Genomic DNA, 20265 nt, shown 5'->3' on the forward strand with positions numbered 1-20265 from the left:
TACATGTAAAGATAGTTTTCAACACTTATTTTTGTAAGATTTAAAGTTTCAAATTTTTCTCCTTTCCTTCCCCCCACTCCAACACAAGAAGTTATCTGATATAAGTTATTCATGTACAATCAGGTTAAACTTACTTCCAATATGTAGCCCACAAGGATCCTTATACGTGGTTTTGTGAGGGTTGTTGTTCAGTTGTTTTTCAGTTATGTCTGACTGTTCATGACTTTAATTGGGGTTTTCTTGGCAAAGATGCTAGAATAGTTCACCATTTCCTTCCCCAGCTCATTTTATAGAAAAGGAAACTGAGACAAACAGGGTTAAGTGACTTTCACAGGGTCACACAGTTAGAAAATGTCTGAGGCAAGATATGAATTCAGGAAGATGAGACTTCCTGGCTCCAGGCCTGGTGTTCTATCCACTGTCAAACACTTAGCTGCCTTAAATCAAATGATCTCTAAAGTCTTTCCTCAGTTGAGATAAAAAAAAAAATCAAAATTAGATCATTGCACTTTTAAGTTTCCTTCCAATTCTAAATTCCAAGATTTAATTTGTTCTTTGTCCTACACCTACAAAATAAAGAATAAGAATTTTGAGTTTCTGCCCTTCTTCTCTTCTACCTTTTAAAAATTGGACATGATATGAGATCTCATTAATATAGTGTACTCCCAGTAAGGAAATTCCCTCTAACAATGAAGGTCAGCACCTGAATTCTGTTGTTTTTGTTTGTCCTTCATTTTTGAAGAGGACTTATATCATCAAATGACAACTTGACTTGTGTGTGAATTGGAATTCATTTAGATAGAGTTTCACAAAGCCTCATTCTCTTTTCCAGAGGCATTGAAATCTAGTAACAAGAGGCTCAGGATTCAGTGGATGACTATAAGTTGCAGAAAAAGTGCTGAACTTCCTTGGTAAATAGTTTCCTCCCTTTGGGAGATCCCAATACTATAGAAATCAGAGGTACAGTCCCTTTGGATTTTTAACTAGAATTGGAAAGAAAGCAGTCTTAACAGAGGGGTCTGAGACGTTAAGGCAGGATGTATGAGAGGGGGATCTTGATCTCAGAGTCTTTTTTTAAAAAGATCCTTCTCACATTAAGATGAGTTATCCAGGGCTAATCCTAGGATTGAGACTCCCTGCCAATGGGACTGTGGCCAAAGACTGTCATATTTACAGGCTGGCAGCAGGGTTGGAAGATTTTATGTGAGGATTTTTTTTGTCTTTTTTTTTTCCTCACATGAATGCATTCATTGGATTTAGAGCTGAAGGGGACTTTATAGATCATCTCTTCATTTGAGAAAGAAGGAAACTGAGGCAGAGAGACAGATGGTTAACTGCGGTTAGCAGAACTGGCCTTCAGACACTTCTAATTCTCCCTCCCAAAGGCCTGTAGGGATGGAGACACATGAGATTTCCCCTGAGGAAACTTACTCATTTTCAGGGATGAGAAAGAAAATAAGTGGCCAAGCGAGCCAGAAAAATCTGCCTAGCATAGTGGTCCACAGATCATGGGAATTTTCCTGACCTCAATTGTAGAACAAATATCTATGCCCCATACCTCAGTCCTATTGAGGCTCCACAAGCCTACCCAGGAAGCTCAGTGGAGCTTTCAGCCAGAGGGCTGAATGTGAAAGGAAATCAGTCTAGCTTGGATTCCATCCAGACTGGTTTGTTTACCGAAGGACTAGAGGGCCTATAATAGGATGTCAATCTGGAAGAGAGTATTGTAGCAAGAGTAGAGTATATTAAGTGTCTAAATTAAGGTCAACATTCTCAAGAAGTCCTGGGAGGGGGAGAGGACCAAGTCCAAGAAATAATAATAACTCACATTTATATAAGTACTTGACTCACAAGGTAGGCAGGATAATTATTATTCATTCTCATTTTATAAATGAAAAAAATGAGACTTAGAGAGTTCGTGACTTGCTTAGGAAGTAGGGAAGGGGAACTTCAGATCTAAAAACTGATAAAGACCTTAGTGGTTATCTAACGCAACTTCCTCATTTAACAAATTAGGAAAATGACACTCAGGGAGGTTGTGATTTTCTCAAGGTCATAGAGGAAAAATTTAAACTCAGGTGTTATAAGTCCAAGTTATAAATGTTGGTATCATGCTGCCTCCCATAAACTAGCTAGGCTTGTCCCAGGCAGAGATATTTAGCCATTCTATTGATGAGAATATGAAGGTAAATTTGTGGAGATTGAGTGAGGGACTGAAAAAGGTGCTGAGACTGAAATGGAGGTCTTCCTAGTAGGTTCAGATCTTGGGCAAGTCACATTACACTATCTCTTTTTCCCTCAGTTTCCTCATCTATCAACTAAGGCTATTGGACTAGATGCCCTTGAAAGACCCTTTCTGAATCAAAGTTCAAGATTCCATCCCCAAGACTAGCATTCTTGTAACTAAACCAGGCTGCCATCTTCTTTCCCTCTCCAAATTTAGAGTTACTCAAGCTAAATATGAAGAAGGTAAAGAATCACACACACACATACACACACATACATACACACACACACACATACACACACACACACACACACACACACACACACACACACACACACACACACCAGTTACCAAGCTAAAGGTGAAGAAGGTAAGGGAATTTCTCTCTCTCTCTCTCTCTCTCTCTCTCTCTCTCTCTCTCTCTCTCTTTCTCTCTCTCTCTGTCTTTCTCTCTTTCTCTCTCTGTCTCTCTCTGTCTCTGTCTCTCTGTCTCTCTATCTCTCTCTGTGTCTCTCTGTGTGTCTCTGTGTGTGTGTCTCTCTCTGTCTCTCTGTCTCTCTCTCTCTCTCTGTTTCTCTCTCTCTCTCTCTCTCTGTCTCTCTCTCTCTCTGTCTCTCTCTCTCTCTCTCTCTCTCTCTCTCTCTCTGTCTCTCTCTCTCTCTCTCACAGACACACACACACACACACACACACACACACACACACACACACACACACACACTTTCCTATCACCCAAGCTAAAGATGAAGATAAGGGAACACACACATAAACAATTCTCAATCACTCAAGCCAAAGATGAAAAGGGTAAGGGAACAGAGAGCATCATCACCTAGACTAGGGGAAGAGCAGGATTCTTTTGATTGAAGGTAAACTGTACTAGGAACCAAAACATCCATTCCTAATCCAACTCCTCATCCTCTCTACTTGCTTTGATTAGATTCCCTTCTCTGAGTATGAAGTACATCTTCGGGAAGATTAAGAGATTGAAGCAGATGATATTGTTTCCTTTCAGCTCTGTCTGATATTCTGAAAGATTTAGGCTGCAAGCAATCTGGAATATGATCCTATCCACCACTCCCCCATCCCCCGACTTTCATTTTACAAATGAGAAAACTGAAACCCAAAAAGAGTAGCTGATTTACTCAGGATCATATAGGGATGAACAACAGAAGCAGGATTTGTGGACAGTCAGATATTCTGGAGCAGGAGGCAAGAAGACTTGAGTTCAAATTTGGCCTTAGACAAGTACTAGTTGTGTGATCCTGGACAAGTCACTTATTCCTGTTTGCCTCAGTTTCCTCATCTGCAAATTGAACTGAAGAAGGATAATGGCAAACCACTCCAATATCTCTACCAAGAAAACCCAAATGAAAGTCACAAAGACTCAAACACAACTGAACAACAACAATAGAGGCAAGATTTGAATCCAGGTTCTCTTCAGTCAAAATCTATCAATCTCCCTCAAAATCTACCAATCTTTCCAGAGCACCCCACTTAATATTCCCCTTCTTTCTCCTTCTCTCTTTTCTTTCCTCCTACCTTCTCTTTCCCCACCTTTTACAATTGATCATCATTACAGCACTACTGGTATTGTTTACAGTGTTCTCTCAGTTCTGCATTTTTCACTTTGCATCAGTTCATCTTAGTTTTCCCAGGTTTATCTGAACCCATCCATTTCTTTTAGCACAATAGTATTCTACTCCACTCATATACCCTAAACTTATTCAACCATTCCCCACCCCTGATAGACATCCCCTTAATTTGCCAATAAAAAAACAGAAACTCTGGAAGCTCTTACTCTTTGTGATGATAAATCAGGCTAACTTTTGTTTCGATTCTTACCTGTCCCTTAGTCATTGAATAGACTTGACCTCAGACAAAGATTTTAATTTAGAAAGGCCCAGGGTCCATCCTGGACCACTGCCAGTCATCTTGATCTTTATCTTCTTGCTGAACTTTAATGACTGGAGGAGAGAATGAGGCTGATGACTTTATGCAATTTCACCACACTTAAATTCAATCTGTGCACAATCTAGACAGCAACCTGGCGAATGTGCCTAAAAGTTTTCATGGCATGCACTTTGCTGAGGAAAAGATCATCATCAAAGGATAAACAACAATTCTTCTCACCTGTACTTTTCAAAAAAAGTACTTTCATTGGTTTGATCTTAGCTAAATTGACTGATTAAAGTAAAATACCCTAACCTGTGAATGAATAACAAATTTCATCTTAACATGGCAATTTGCCATAAGATGGTAGAATGCATTAGTAGCTGACTCCTTAAGTTTCCTTGCCTATTTAGTCAACTCTACCATCACCCTCTGCCTCAAACCCAATCCCAACAAACTATGAATTTACTACCCACTCATCCACACCTTTGCAAAGGACTTTGCTTCCTCCTGAGCTAAGAAAAAGTTATCTTCCTGAGGATGGAATGCAATTACTTAAAATAGCATTCAAGACTCTCCTAATCTGGCTTCAATCAGTTTTATTTATCTCCATTAATTTTCTTCACTCTATATTTTAGCTTAATTGGACTATTATTTGTTCATTACATACATCTCATTGTTTTCTCTGCCTAGATGACTTCTAAGGTACCTTCCAGCTCTAATAACAATAGCTGGCATTCATATAATATTTTAAGGTTTGCAAAATGCTTCATAAATAATACCTCATTTTATGTTCACAATAATATATAATTTTATATGATACATATAATTACAATTATTACAATAAATGTAATAATACCCTAAGCAAGCAGGTGCTATTATTATTTCATTTTAGAGATGGGGAAAATGAGACAAAGGTTAAGTGATTTGCCTGAGGAGAGGGGGTCATAAAACTATCTATAGCTGTATTTTAACTCCTTGCTTCCTGATTTTAAGAAGGATACTATCCACTGTACCACTTAGCTGCCTAACTGTATGCTCCTTTGTTCACCACAGTGAGTCTCCATCTCCACCTATGGAACTTCTAACCAGCTTTAGAACTTCACTTTGAATACTATCTCTTCCAAGAAGCCTATTTTGATTCAATTCAACTTAATAAGTGTTTATGAAGTATCTTCTGTGTGAAAGACATTAATTATGTCAGACACTGAAGGGACAACAATGGTGAAACAAAATAATTCCTGTTCTCAAAACGACTAGGGACATATATACAAAGTATCAAAATACAAAGTAATAAAAAGAGGATGGGCCTCTAATAACTAAGGGCATCAAGAAGGCAGCCTCTAGGAAATGGCACTTGTGCTGAGTTCTGTAGGCAGCTAAGGATTCTATGAGGCAGAGACAAAGAAAGAGAATATTATCTACTTTAAAAATATGGGACAAATTGTCAAACAGAGATAGGAGAAGAAAAGTTTTAGATAGCAGTCCAGTTTGATTAGAATGAAGTGTGAGAGGGAGAAAGATGAAATAAGACTAGAAACATATTAGTTCCTGATTGTGGAAAACTTTAAATGCCACATTGGGGATATTGGCTTCCTTTTCTGTTATTCAGTCATGTATAATCTTTGCAATTCCATTTTTGGGGAAGGAGAGTTCTTGGCAAAAATACTGAAGTGGTTTCCTTCTCCAGCTCAAATCTTGCCTAGGAGATTATAAACATCTCAAAGGTAAAAATAATGACTCACTTATTCTTAGATATCACTAAGCATCTTTCACAATACCCTGCACTTGGTAAGAAGTCTAAATGAATGAAAGAATTCAAAGGAGGCTGGTAGGTACACAGTGGATAGAGTGGCTTGCCTGGAGTCAGGAAGGCTTAAATTGAAAATTCAGCCTCAGACTCTTATTAGTTCTGTGATGCTGGGCAAGTCACTTAACCTGTCTATCCCAGTTTTCTTACCTGTAAAATGAGCCGCAGTAAAATGAACTAGTCCAGTGTTTTTGCAAAGAAAACCCCAAATGGAACCTATGATTAGGCATGACAGTAGGTACAAATACATTAGTCCCTGACATTAAACAAAGTGCAATACATTAGAAAAAACCCTAAAGTGGGAATCAGTTGACCAGCCTTTTAATCCTGGGTTAACATTATAAGTCAAGCCTTAGTTTTCTCATCTTTAAAATGAAGTTTTTAAAATAATAATTTCTTTAACTTCTTTCCAATTCAAAGAGTCTTCTTGGGGAGACAAGACAAAACATAGGAAACAAAGCAAAAATGTAAATCATATGATAATCATACAAAGTTAAAATTGGAATGGATATCATCAGTTGGAAAATGGCTGAATAAGTTATGGTATATGAATTATGGATTATTATTGTTCTATAAGAAACGATTAGCAGGATGATTTCAGAGAGGCTAAAGAGACCTGCATGAACCGATGCTAAGTGAAGTGAGTAGAACCAAGAGAACATTGTACACAGCAACAATAAGATTATGGGATGATCTATTCTGATGGACATGTCTCTTTTCAACAATGAGGTGATTCAGGACAATTCCAATAGACTTGTGAGGGAGAGAGCAATCTTCACCCAGAGAGAGGACTGTGTGGACTGAATGTGAATCACAACATAGTATTTTCATCTTTTTTTGTTGTTGTTTGCTTGCTTTTTGTTTTCTTTCTTATTTTTTCCTTTATGACATGATTTTTCTTGTGCAGCATAATTGTGAAAACATTTATAGAAGAACTGTACTTTTTTTTTTTTTGCTGAGGTAATTGTGGTTAAGTAACTTGCCCAGGATCACACAGCTAGAGTGTTAAGTATCTGAGACCAAATTTGAACTCAGGTCCTCCTGACTTCAGGGCTGGAGTTCTATTCACTGTGCCACCTAGCTGCCCCAGAATTGTACATATATAACATATTGAATAACTTGCTGTCTAGGGAGGGGTTTGGGGGAAAGAAGAAAGAAAAAATTTGGAACATGGGGTTTTCCAAGGATGAATGCTGAAAACTATCTTTGCATGTATTTTGAAAATAAAAGCTATTTTTTTTATTAAAGTTAAAACTGTCTAGAACTATTGCGGAATATACCTGAATCATGTAATTTAGAAAAGTGGCAGAGAGGACCACAATAGTCAGCTAGTCCAACCCATGTCCAAAAAGAATCTCTGTTACAATATCCCTGATGGTCACTCAACCAGAAAATGATCTCTTTATATCTAGTAGTAGGGATGGAACTGTTTTTGATGTTGAGTCACTTTATATTGTGTTTAACTTTTTGTGACCCTATTTGGGCTTTTTTTTGACATACTAGAGTGGCTTGCATTTCTTTTTCCAGCTCATTTTACAGATGAGAAAACTGAGGCAAATTGGATGAAGTGACTAGCCTTGGATCACATAGCTAGTAAGTATCTGAAATTAGATTTGAGCTCAAAAAAATAAGTCTTTCTGACTCTAGAACTGGTTCTCTGTCCAATATATTTCTTAGCTGCCCTTTTCTTTCTAATACAGGGACTTAATTTCTGGTCAACAATTTAATTTACTCTTATGCATGTGTGGGATGAATTGAGGAGTGGAGGAGGCTCAAAAAAGAGAGAGCCAAGTGTTCAGTGCCAGGAGAAGGCTAGGATGAGTGAGCATGAGCAAGAATCAGTTCAAGAGGTAATGGTATAGCAGGAAAACTACTGAACTTTAGTTGATGAGTTCTCATCTAGACTCTCTCCTTTGCATAACACTGGTCAAATCACATAAGCTCCCTTTATCTCAGTTTCTTCATCTATACAATGAGAACTCGGGGTAGTATAGCTACACATTCTCTTCCAATTCATAATCTATAATTACATGTCTCTTCGATACCTTTGAGAGTCTTGTCTGTTAGGAGGATTAGCTAAGGAAGTGATAGCACCCAGAACTAATTGTCAGGGTCTTTTCCCCTAAATTAAAAACAACAAAAACAACTTCTATATTTGCCCTTGAGTTACCTGTGGTTCTGGAGGACTTGACCATTAATAGGTAAAAAGGTCTAAAAGTATACAAGGTATGCATTTTAAAGGTTGATTCTGGGGAAGAAATGCAAGATTTGGGATGGTAACAAGAAAATTCAATCAGGGAGCAATAGAGTAGAAGTAGAAGAATGCAAATGGGAAGTAGAAAGGGAAGGCAAACACTCCCACCCTACCCTACCCTACCTATATAGAGTTGCTCTGAAAGGCTGCAGAATGCCTTCACTAAGAGGGACATTTCACCCCTGCGGAGACCCCATGAACTATTACACACTTCAAAAACCATGCCTTAGGACAGCCTGGCTATCTTACAGGGGGTATAAAGTTTCTACAGTTGGGCAGAAGCGTGTGTATGTGTGTGTGTGCAGCTGTGTTCATGTGCGCCTGCCTGGAGTCAGAAATCTGGTCTCAGATTTTTACTAACTCATATGACCCATAAAAAGAGATAGAAAAGAAAATGGCAAATCTGCTTCAGTATCTTTGTGATGGGGGTCACAAATACTCTAAATATAACTGAAATGACTGAAAAACAACAAAGTATGTGGGTCGGGGTATGTGTGATAGTATGGATTTGCATGTTTCTATGTACATGTGGATCTCTGTATTGGCTTACAGGTGTGTAAAGACTTTGAACAGGCTGTCTCCCTCTACTGGAATATTCTTTCTCTTGATTACCTTCTTTTAGTATCTCTCTCTCTTCCTTCAAAATTCCACTACCTACTGACGAATGCCTTTCCCAGTTCCTCCAGTAACTAAAGCCTTCCTTACCACTGTCATCTTACTTTCCACTTTATTTATCTTGTACGTATATGTTTATTTACATATCTCTTCCTTTAGAATGTATGCTTCTGAAGGCAAAGATTATTATTTTTTTATCCCCAGCATTTAGCATATGGGATATGTTAAGCACATCATAAATGACTGACTGATCAAATAATTGTATATATGTGTATGTTTCAGCATATGTCTGTCTATGTTTGGAGAATAAAAGCTGAGGACAGAACTCAACTAATACTACAACAGTATTCTTTTATTTGTTCTCTTATCATTTTTTCCCTCTCCTCAATGATGGAACAATGAAAATCCCCAAACGGAGGCTATCAGGATGAGAATTAACATGTAGGTAATAGAGAGGACCTGGTGTGACTTTTCAAGTGGACAGGGGGCAAAAGATGTCTCTCAAGAACTAATAGTCCCAAACTTTATATATTGAAAATTAGCTTCATATATATTACCATTACTAGATTTGGTAGACATGGCAGGTTTATATCCATTTTACAAATAGTGAAACTGAGATGCAGAGAAATTAATCAACTTGACCAAAGTCACTTGTCATGAAAGTCCTGACAGGGCTCATTTCTTGGAAGCGATTCAGATTTTGATCATTAAATGACAAAGCCTAAGGGACTTTGATCTCCCCCTGTCAGACCTGGCCCTGTCTTTATTTTGGCGGCTGCTGGCCATTATAGCTGCTGGCAAAAATAACACTGTAATTCTCAGCACCCTTAGACTCCCTCAGGATGATGACACATGGGAATCACATGGGGCACTGGAATGAAATCCTGGCAACCTCCTGACTTAGTCCTTTTAAATGTCAATAATATACTCACAGGTTGCCATGGGGTAGAAATGGAGTATTATTTTTCCTAATCCAACTGGTTGGATATTGTTCAAATCATCCCCAGATAGTCAACAATCCCTAAGTGGATTGAGGAGAATGATAACATTCTATTCCCCAGGACCCCTTGTTCTCTCTCTAGTCCTCTCCTCCCACCTCCATACAAATTCTATCTATTCTTCAAGGTTCAGTTCAAGTCTCACCTACTCAATAAAAATCTTCCTATCCAGCCCTCTTCCAAAATCCTACTTTACTGACTGTACTGCATCAGAATCATAGAATATTAGAACACATAATGTGAAAAGACATAACATGGAAAGAAACCTTGAAACATAGAATATTAGAATGCAGGACATTAAAGCTAAAAAGGACTACTAGAGTTCAGAGATCCTAAGTCATCCATAGATATATTTTAAGATAGCTGTGATGATACTGAAAATTTTTAAAAATACATCTTTGCTTTTATTCTTAGTTTCTATTGTAATTCTATGGATTTTATTTTATGCATTGAAAACCTAGATTCCAAGAAAGGATCCATAAGCTTTACCAGCCCCCAAATGTGTCCATGGCACAGGAAAAGGTTAAGAACTCCTATGCTCTTCTAATCCCTTCATTTCAAAGATGAAGAAACAAAGACCCAGATAGGACTAAAGTTACCCTTAGGTGTGCGGTAACTTTGTTGGTGTCAGAGCTGGGATGAATCAATTAAGGAATGACTAACCCACTAATGGTGTTCTCACTCCCAACATTGTATCCTTTCCCCTAAATTGCCTCATTCTTTGAAGAACCAGATGGTATCATACTTGTATGTTCCATCACACTTTGCACAGAATTTTCAAAAAAATTGCATGGCTAGTTCCCTAGAAGGAAGCATAATATGGTACAAAAGACCCTGGCCCAGAAAATGGGAGATCCAAGTTCTAGTCCCAACACTGCTGTTACTTGTTAGCTGAGTGATCTTGGAGAAGTCACATCATCACTCAGACTTCAGTTTCCTTCTTAGCCAAATAAAGGGGTTGGACTAGATGGAATTTAAGTTCCCTTCTAGCCGTGATACTGTATGGTTCGAAGGTCATTGCCAATTGGCTCACTCAATTGTAGATATACTCTCCTAATTATCCAGCACTGAAAGCTGCTCCAGGTTCTTTGGCAACAACTCTCTTGGAAGTTAGATCTTTCTTCCCGCCCCCGCCTTTTTTTCCTACTTCTTTCCTCTCCACAAAAATGTATTGTCTTACATCCATTCCCTTGGGGCATAGTTAGGTGACTTACTAAATATTTTAAACAATTAATTCACCCTCAACTATTAATGACTTCCAGCCATGACATTTTATTCTTAATGATTTATTATAACAGCTCACATTCCAACAATCATAAGATCTATAAACTTTCTATATATACTATATATTCTTTCTATTTTACAGATGAGAAAATTGAGGTTTAGAGAGATTAGTGACTTACTTGTGAAAGACAAGTATGAGTCCATGTGTCATTATAAATCCTGGGATCTTTCCACTCCACCCACACTGTCTCTCAACAAGCTTTAAAGAGGTACCCTTCCTAAATCACATTTGCATTTCAGCAGGTTCCAATGTCTTCCTCCAAAAGACTTGGAGAGTTTACAGTCATGGAGATAACATGGTAGGGAAGTGGACAGAATCTGGACATTCTGACATGGGGAAGGTGGGCTTTTGGCCCTTCTTAAGTCACACACATCATTAGCCTCCTATTTGACTTGCAAAGGAGATTGCTATCCATGTCACTTGCCCTTATTGGATGTAGAGATCATTCCTTTTCTCTGGATGAAATCTCCAGTCTGTGGTTCTCAGCATGGTAGTTTTGATAGGCTATCCAATCTCATAGCCTCTCATTGCTTCAGATATCGGGTTTCACAGTCTCTTTTGGACTCAGCCCATCTGGGTACTGAATCCTCTTCCTCTACATAAAGATTTCCAAAAAGCTTTTCTTGGCCTTTCCAACCATGAGCTTAAATACTAACCTCAGACTCCTCAATCTTTAATGTAGTATTGGACCCCTTCCACTTTGCCAGACTTCACAATGCTTTATGCTCCTCTTAAGAACTTATCATATTTCTGTTTTTATTTTATTTATCTACATCTATGCCTCACATACTTCCTCCTACTCTTTGAGGGCAGGGATTTATATTGTTTATTTATATTGAATATTTTATATTGTTTCATAACTCCTAGAACAGTGTGAAATCCTTCTACTGGCCAACCATCTGATGTTGAGTCTCTCCTTCTTTAGTTAAGCTGGTCTTTGGACAGCAAAAACAATATGTCCTCAATAGCGTCCTCAAAGCTTTCTTCTAGGGAGGACCTGTCAGAGCCTGAGCTCTGCTGGCACAACATGTGAGAACCCAAGGGCATGTGCCTGCCATAAATAAGCAGGCATCAGAATAAAACTTTTATGGACCCATAATGTCTAATAAAATGTTTGTGGAATGAATGAGTCAAAAATAATAACACATTTCTTTAATCACGTTAAGATTTACAAAGCACTTTGCTCACAGTCACTTTAGGAGGTAAATAGTATAAGGATGATTAACTCCACTTTGCAGACTGGGTACCTGAGGGTCAAAAAGGAGAAGCAATTTGTCCACAATCATAAAACTACTAAGTCTTGTAACTTGGACTCAAATCCAGGTCTCCTGGCCTTAAATCTAGTGTTCTTTCCACTATGCTTAGCAAGTTACTTTGCTTTGGATTTTCTCATCTGTAAAATGGAACTAATAGTAGAATCTACCTCTCAAGATTTTGTGAGGATAAAATGAGACCATATTTTTAAAAAAATGCTTAGCATAGTGCCCAGTATTACTCATCTTACTATACTGCCAGGATGGATGGACGGCCAGGTAGATGAATGGATGGATGGATGGATGGAGATTAGTGGTTTGGCTATTGAATGGAAAATTTAAGGTTTTTTTTAATAAATATGATTAACTTAGGCAACCAATATAAACTATTCAGGCTATAAAAATCCACTCTGACACTCTGACAAAATATCTCTCCTATACAGGCACTTCAGTTCAAGGAAATGAGATAGAGACCTAATTATGGAGAAGTAAAATAACCCTTTTGCTTGGGGCCCAGTTGAGATTGCATAACATGGATGTTATCAAATGGACCTAGTCAGTACAATTTTGTGACTTCCTCTATTCCATTCAATTATAAAAATATACAGATGCTCATAAATACTTATCACATACTTCTCTAATCTTCAATCATCCTTTCTCTTTATAATTTTGCTATCTGATCCTTGGCTCTCCCTTTCTAATGGGCTTTTCCCTTCTGACTACAAATACCCTAAAACTTTCCTCTTCCTCTCTAAATCCTACTATCCCCTCAAGGTCTTGGATCTTTCTTCCCTATTTTATCCAAACTTTTAGAAAAAGCTGTCTACATTTTGCTGCTTTCACTTCTTCCACTCATTTCTCAATCTTTCACAGTCTGGGTCCCAACTTTTGTCTGAAACCACTCTCTTCAAAGTTACCAATGATCTCAAAAGACCAAATCTAAAAAGACCTTTTCTTGATCTTCTTTCTTCCTCATCTCTCTACAGCATTTGATACTGGAGATGATTTCTTCTTTGGGGATTTTCATGACACAGATCTTTCTTGGTTCTATTTTTCCAATGATTCCTTCTTAGACTTCATTAGTGCATTATTATCCAGGTCATGCCTTCTATCTGTAGATATATCAAAAGTTCTACCCTTCATCTTCTTTCTCCTCTCTCTAAATACTCTCTTGGTGACCTCAATAACCCCTCCTCCCATGGTTTTAATTATCATCTCTATGCTGATGACTCCTAAATCTACATGTGTATATGTAATAGCTATCATTTACATTGCATTTTAAGATTTGCAAAGCACTTTTACAAGTATTAACTCATATGATCTTCACAATCATCCTGCAAGATAAGTGCTATTATCATCATTTTACAGATTAGGAAACTGAGGCAGCAAAGGTTAAGTGACATGTTCCACACCGCTAATAAATATGTGAAGTCAAATTTGAACTCAGCTTCCTGACTCCAGGTCCAGCACTTTATCCATGTGCCATCTAACTTTGCTTAACATTTATATATGTAAATAAGTCTGTATACATTTATTTATAATTGTATACATGTAGGTAAGTAGGTAAGTATCTCTAATTTCTTTCCTCAGCTCCAGATGTGGAGCACAATTATCTATTGGATATTTCAAACAGGATGTTCTATTGTTATTTAGTTACTTTCAGTCTTGTCCCTATTCTTCATGACTGCATTTGGAGTTTGCTTGGCAAAGATACTGGGCTGGTTTGCCATTTCCTTCTCCAGTTCATTTTTACAAATGAGGAAATTGAAGCAGAGTGAAGTGCCTTGCCCAACATCACACAGCTAGTAAATATCTGAAACCAGATTTGAATTCAGGTGTTCCCCTCCTTAGGCAAGCCACTCTATCCACTGAGCCACCTAGCTGTCCTAGATAGTTGATAGACTTCTCAAATTCAACTTGCCTTAAACAAAACTCAATATCTTTGCCCAAAAATTATTTTCTCGTCTGACTTTCCCTAATATTGTCAATGGTACTATCATCCTTCTAATCTTCTAGTTTCTTAATCTCAACATTATCCTCAACCCACATATTAATCACTTGAAATATCTTGCCATTTCTACCTCTACAGCATCTTTTGCAGTTACCCCTTTTCTTCACTGACACAGTCACTATCCTGATTCAAGCCCTCATCATTTCTTGCTATTGCAGTAGCCTCCTAACTGGTCTCCCTGCCTCCAGTCTCTCCTCTCTCCAAGCTATCCTCCACCCAGCCGCCAAAGCAATCTTCTTAAAGTGAATATCTGATCATATCACTCCCCTACTCAATAAATTTCATCCTTTTTCTTCCAGGATCAAATATAAACTGCTTTCCTGGCATATAAAACTTCACCACCTGGTTCCAATTTACCTTTCCAGCCTCATTACACATAACTCCTTTTCACAAATTCTATGGTCCAGTCAAACTGTCCTTCTTACCATTCTTCATACATGACTCACTATCTTCAATACTCTGCCTTTGTGTTAGCTGTGTCCCAAGACTAGAATATAATTGTGTCTTAGGATCTGTAGCTCCCTATGCCATGTAGCTAACAAATGTACCTCTCTTAAATCCATCCCTTCCTTACTGCTTTCATAGTCACAAAACTAGCTAGGACTCAATCTCCTTTCTCTTGGACTATTGCAATAGCCTCTTAATTGTACACCATATCTCTAGGCTCTGCACAACTACCAAAATAATCTTCCTAATGCACAGGTCTTACCATATTACTCCACCACTCAAAAATCTTCAGTTGTCCCTAGATGCCTGAACTAAGATACAGACTCTTCCACGTGGCCTTTGAAGCCCTTTACATGTTATCTGCAACCTAATTCTCCAGACATACTTCACATTGTTTAGTTTTACATGCTCAGGCCAAAATGGCCCCGTCTCCTATCTCCTTGAGTTAGCACAGACAGTTCCCCCATTCCTATAAAGGTCTGCTCCCTCCTCACCTCTGCAGCTTAGAATGTCTAGCTTCCTTCAAAGCTCAATATGTACCATGTCCTTTGGCAAACCTTTCCAGATCTTTCCTACCAGTCATCTCTCTCCCCCTTTGAATTGCCTTGCATTGAGTTCTTTGGCTGCAATTATATTCACCTAAATAGACTGTACAGCCTAATACCTGGAGCAGTACCTTAAGTATGAATTTAATGTCTAATGTTAAAATGGAGGAGGATCTAAGGAAAAACTGGGCAATGACCCAGAATCTGAATGTGATTGACTGAAGTCTGTATAGAAATGGAAGTTGAGTAGGTAGGTCAACTGTGTGAAGGAATAAAAAAAAAAAGAGTAAGTCATTAAGAAAAGATATTTGAAGGAAAGTGGTTGATAAGGAAAGGAGAGAGAAGAGCCCTGCTACCTCCACCCCAACCAAAACCAAATAAACTCTAGTGGTTTAAGAGGAAGAAAAAAAATAGGGGAGGGAAAAAGAGAGGTGAAAATAAAGGTATAAGGAAGGAAGAAAGATAAAAGATGAAAAGAGATATCAAGAAAAGAAAAAAAGTATGGAAAAAGACAGTTTCATTCATTTGTTTTGTTTTACTGGGGCAATTGGAGCTAAGTGATTTGCACAGGGTCACATAGCCAGGAAGTATTTAAGTGTCTGAGGTCACATTTGAACTCAGGTCCTCCTGATTTCAGAGCTGGTGTTCTATGCTCTGTGCCATCTAGCTGCCCCCACTTTCATTCATTTTACAGAAAATTTGGTGACAAAAAAGTGAAAATCTCATGTGCACAAATCCCAAATTTATATAATTATATGCCATATAAACATTCTGAGAAATAGAAAAAGTAGTTTAGATATCTTGGTCAAGTTTCTCAATCCCACCAAAGCCCCAGTTTACTCCTACTCACCCTGCCACCTCACAGAGTTATTATGAGAATCCAACTAGAAAATGTTCATCAAAGTACCTTAATAACAACAGTTAACATTTAAATAGCGCATTACATATATTCCCTTATTTGATCCTCACAATAAATGCTATTATCTACATTTTACAGATGATAGTACCTGAGGTTGAGAAGTTTTAATGACAGCCTAAGGATAACAATTAGTATGTATCTGCGGTAGCATTCAAATTCACATCTTCCTGACTCCAAACCCTAGTACACTCATTAGCCCTACAACATGCTGCCTCCCATGGTAGCCAATAAGTTTATAAAAATATAAACTTGTTTTTATTATTATTATTGTCAATAACAGTATCTTAATTTGTCACAGAATACTTCTAAATCTTGAGGATCCATTCATCATCATTCTCACTGGTTTTTAAGTCTCTGTCTCTCTGACTTGGAGGAAGGACTCATGTCCTAGTTAACACCTCCTTGGCTGACATCCTACGTAACCATTTCAGGATAAGTGCCAATAAGCATGCATTGGTCTGAAATCTCCATCAAAAGGACAAGGTATCAGTGGGCCATTTGACCCAGTTTTGGGTCTTGGGTTTCCCATAAAGTTAAGCATTTGCTCTTATTGCAAGGAGCTCAGGAGGTCATGGGGCTAAAAAACAAAGTTGGCTTTTCCCAGTTCATATAGATTCCTATACTCCCCAGGAATTCACTCAAACAGCTGTTGACCCCCAACCCAAGCACAGCAATCTGGCAGTGTGTACCCAAAAGACACATGTAGGGAATTAACTTTCTATGTTCAGGAGATGGAGTATGCACTAAGGTCACAGAGACGCCTAGAAGGAGACAAGTGTGGGATGGAACTGGCAGCTGCGATTCTCCCCTGACCTCCAGCCATAAAAAACTCAAGCACCCAGATTTAGAATCCCTACATAGAGACTAAGCAGTTAAGCATTTTCATTGGCTCACAGGACCACAGGATTTAAAGTTGGATAGGACATAGAAATTCTTCAATCCAGGAGTTCTTAACCTTTTCTGTGTCATGAACCCTTTTGGCAGTTTGGTGTAGACTATAGGTTCCTTTTCAGGATATGTTTTTTTTAAGAAAATGGAAAAAATGCTTCTATCTATACTCAGGGCCCATCAGTTCTCTCTCTCTCTGGAGGAGAAAGCATTTTTCTTTTCTTTTTTCTTTTTATTGATCATTTAAAATTGATATCTTTTATTTTAATGTCATTTATATTTCCCACTGTATTCCTCTTCTACTTCCTCCTTTCTCAGGATATTTTAAATGCACAAAATATCCTGGATTACAAAGGAAATTGATTATATCGAAATAAAGTTATTTAAATATTTTTAAAAACTAGATCCTTTCTGATTTTTCTCATGTAGCACGATAAATGTGGAAATATGTACAGAAGAATTGCACATACTTAACATATTTTTTTTTTGCTTTCTGTCTAAGGAAAAGGATGGGGAGGAAGGGAGAGAGAAAAACTTGGAACACAGGATTTCGCAAGGGTGAATATTGAAAACTATCTTTGCATGTATTTTGAAAATTAAAGTTATTATTAAATTTTTTTAAAGGCTTGGAAAAAACTAGATCCCTGATCTAATTCAACTCCATTAAATAAATAAATAAATAAATAAATAATAGACCCCATGAAGTGATTTGGCCAAAGTGATACAGAGAGTGAGTAGCAAGGTTGTGACAAGCCCAGATTCTCTGACTTTAATTATTAATCTCTTACCATTATAATATTATCCCTTCCCAACATCTGTTCGCAACCCTAAAGTGTAGGAATGTGGTCACTTTCAGCACATTTCACACAGAAAAAAAAAAGTTCCTGCTTTCTTCCTAAGGTGACCTAACTCTTCACATTTTTAAAAATTAAAGTGTATTTTTTTAATTAACGGAAATCTATTTGCTCTACTTTTGACCCCTCCCTGAACACATATCCCCCATTGAGAAAAAAGAAAAACAAATTCCCTGCAACAAATTCCTCACGTTAAAGGTCCAATTGATGAATTTTAATAGCAATGCCCTTCTAGAGAAATAATTTCTAGGTACCTATTGGGCAGATAATTAAGCCTATGGCTCATACTTCTGGTGCAGTGATAGATGATACAGGCCAGAATAGTCACAGCTCAGTGAGGTTTCTAATGGAGATCTCCTCCCTCTTCCTTCTCCTGCAAGTAAATAGTTACACTCCTTGCCCCAGCTGTCCAGACTCATCTAACTGTTCTGGAAGTACATTTGTGATGTCTAATAATACTGTGAAGTTGTGATTTTGCAGCAAGTCACTGATTCAAAAGGTTAGATAGCCAAAGAGTTGTAGTTATTTTCCCCATAACGCAAGGTGCTTATAAATGTAATAGCTAACTTAAATTCATATAATTTTTTAACAATATTTTAAAAATCCACAAATGACTGAAAATCCAGAATCCCTGAGAACTAGTCCTAGCTCTGCCACTAACTTGCTGTGTGCATGCATTCTTAAGCAAATCATTCTGTATTTCACCTCTTAATTTCCTAGACAATAAAATGAATAGATTAGACTAGATCATACAGTGTAGTTTCAGAAGTCTATGTGTGACATTTTCCACCCAAGTTTGCAGTTCTAAAAGTTTAGGTTAAGTCATCAAGCATTCTTTACTATAATCACAGAAAGCATCGTTTGAGTTGTGTGTGTGTGTGTGTGTGTGTGTGTGTGTGTGTGTGAGAGAGAGAGAGAGAGAGAGAGAGAGAGAGAGAGCAAGAGCGAGAGCAAGAGCGAGAGCGAGAGCAAGAGAGAGAGAGAGAGAGAGAGAGAGAGACAGAGAGAGAGACAGAGAGAGAGACAGAGACAGACAGAGACAGAAACAAAAACACAGAGATAGAGAAAGAAAGAAAGAAGGGATTCCCAGTGTGGAAATTTCCTTCACTGATGCATATAAGCAGCACATTGAAATCTCAGAGACTTAAGTGAAAAGTTAAGTTATTTGTCCAGATTCACACAGACCGTTTGTGTCAGGGCTTGAATTTAAATCTGACTCCAAAGCCTATTCTCTACATAACTGCCAGAGTGCCTTTCTCTATAGGCAACTATTTATATAAACAAACTTTTGTGCTCAAAGAATAGAAATCCTTTCCTTAAAGTCCTCAGTGTACTAAAAACTACACCTGCAGGCATAAAAAATCTACAACAGCATCACACTTAATTCCTGCCTCTTCAGATTTAGCAGCTGATCTCTGAAGTGAGTCTGAGCAAATGCTTTCATTTAATTACATCTAACATTTCATCTTCTGTCCACTTTCTCTGTTGTGCCACAGTTTAGATTTAAATTATCCACCAAGCTTTAGGATTAAAGACATGGAGGAAGGAGAGAGGGGGAAAGAGAGACAGGAAAAAAAGATAACCAAGTTTGATTTGCAAGAAGTTTGGAGTAAATATTTCCACCACCACCACCCCCTTCACCACGAGCAGCCCAGGCTTTGGCAACTAGCAAAACAGTCTTTTTTGCAAGTTCTAGAAAAGAAAGCTGAAAACATACATTACCTGTTAGGTCTGAAACAAGAGAACAATGCCCCCCAAAAGAATGACTTCCTTGATTATATCTTCAGATATTCATTCCTTTCCTTCCCCCCTCTCCCCACCCAAAATCCTAATTTTTCATCTCTCTTCTTTCCCCGAGCGTCTTGATGTATTACAGTGCAGCTTTGAAACACTCCTCTTTCAAGCTGAGTTTATTTCGGGACCACCGCATGACCAGTGATGACAAGCCAAAATATAAGTTGTTATGAATCTCAGATTTCCTGTTTGAAGATTACCCTACAGAAGCTTTTATCCATCTTTCAGTCTCCCTCGGTTACATTAATTTGTTGAATTTCTCTTCATAAAGTATCCTGTAGCTAAATGGCACAGTGTTGCCCTCGTGTTACAACATCATTTGTGATCCTTGACATGTAGGCCATATATGGACATGTTTCTGGAACTATCCAAAAAAGTGAGAGAGGGAGAAAGGGAGGAGGTGGAAGGATTGGAAGAAAGGGAGAGAGACAGAGAGACAGAGACAGACAGACAGAGAGAGAGAGATAGATGAGAG

The 20265-nt window shown here is 38.0% G+C and overlaps 1 protein-coding gene across 4 annotated transcripts in view; it reads right to left on the bottom strand.

Annotated features, from left to right (window-relative positions):
* ASB2 (ankyrin repeat and SOCS box containing 2) overlaps positions 1–20030 on the bottom strand; it is an 85034-nt gene extending 65004 nt beyond the window's left edge. For 2 of the 4 annotated variants that reach the window (XM_051977379.1, XM_051977380.1), the window contains exon 1: positions 19719–20030. The gene's annotated coding sequence lies outside the window, so the exon portion shown is untranslated. The remainder of the gene's footprint in view (positions 1–19718) is intronic. The other 2 variants (XM_051977377.1, XM_051977378.1) reach the window with 1 other exon arrangement.
* Between the last annotated feature and the right edge of the window lie 235 nt (positions 20031–20265).

The sequence above is a fragment of the Antechinus flavipes genome, chromosome 2 (genome assembly GCF_016432865.1).
Source record: "Antechinus flavipes isolate AdamAnt ecotype Samford, QLD, Australia chromosome 2, AdamAnt_v2, whole genome shotgun sequence".
NCBI classification, from domain to species: domain Eukaryota; kingdom Metazoa; phylum Chordata; class Mammalia; order Dasyuromorphia; family Dasyuridae; genus Antechinus; species Antechinus flavipes.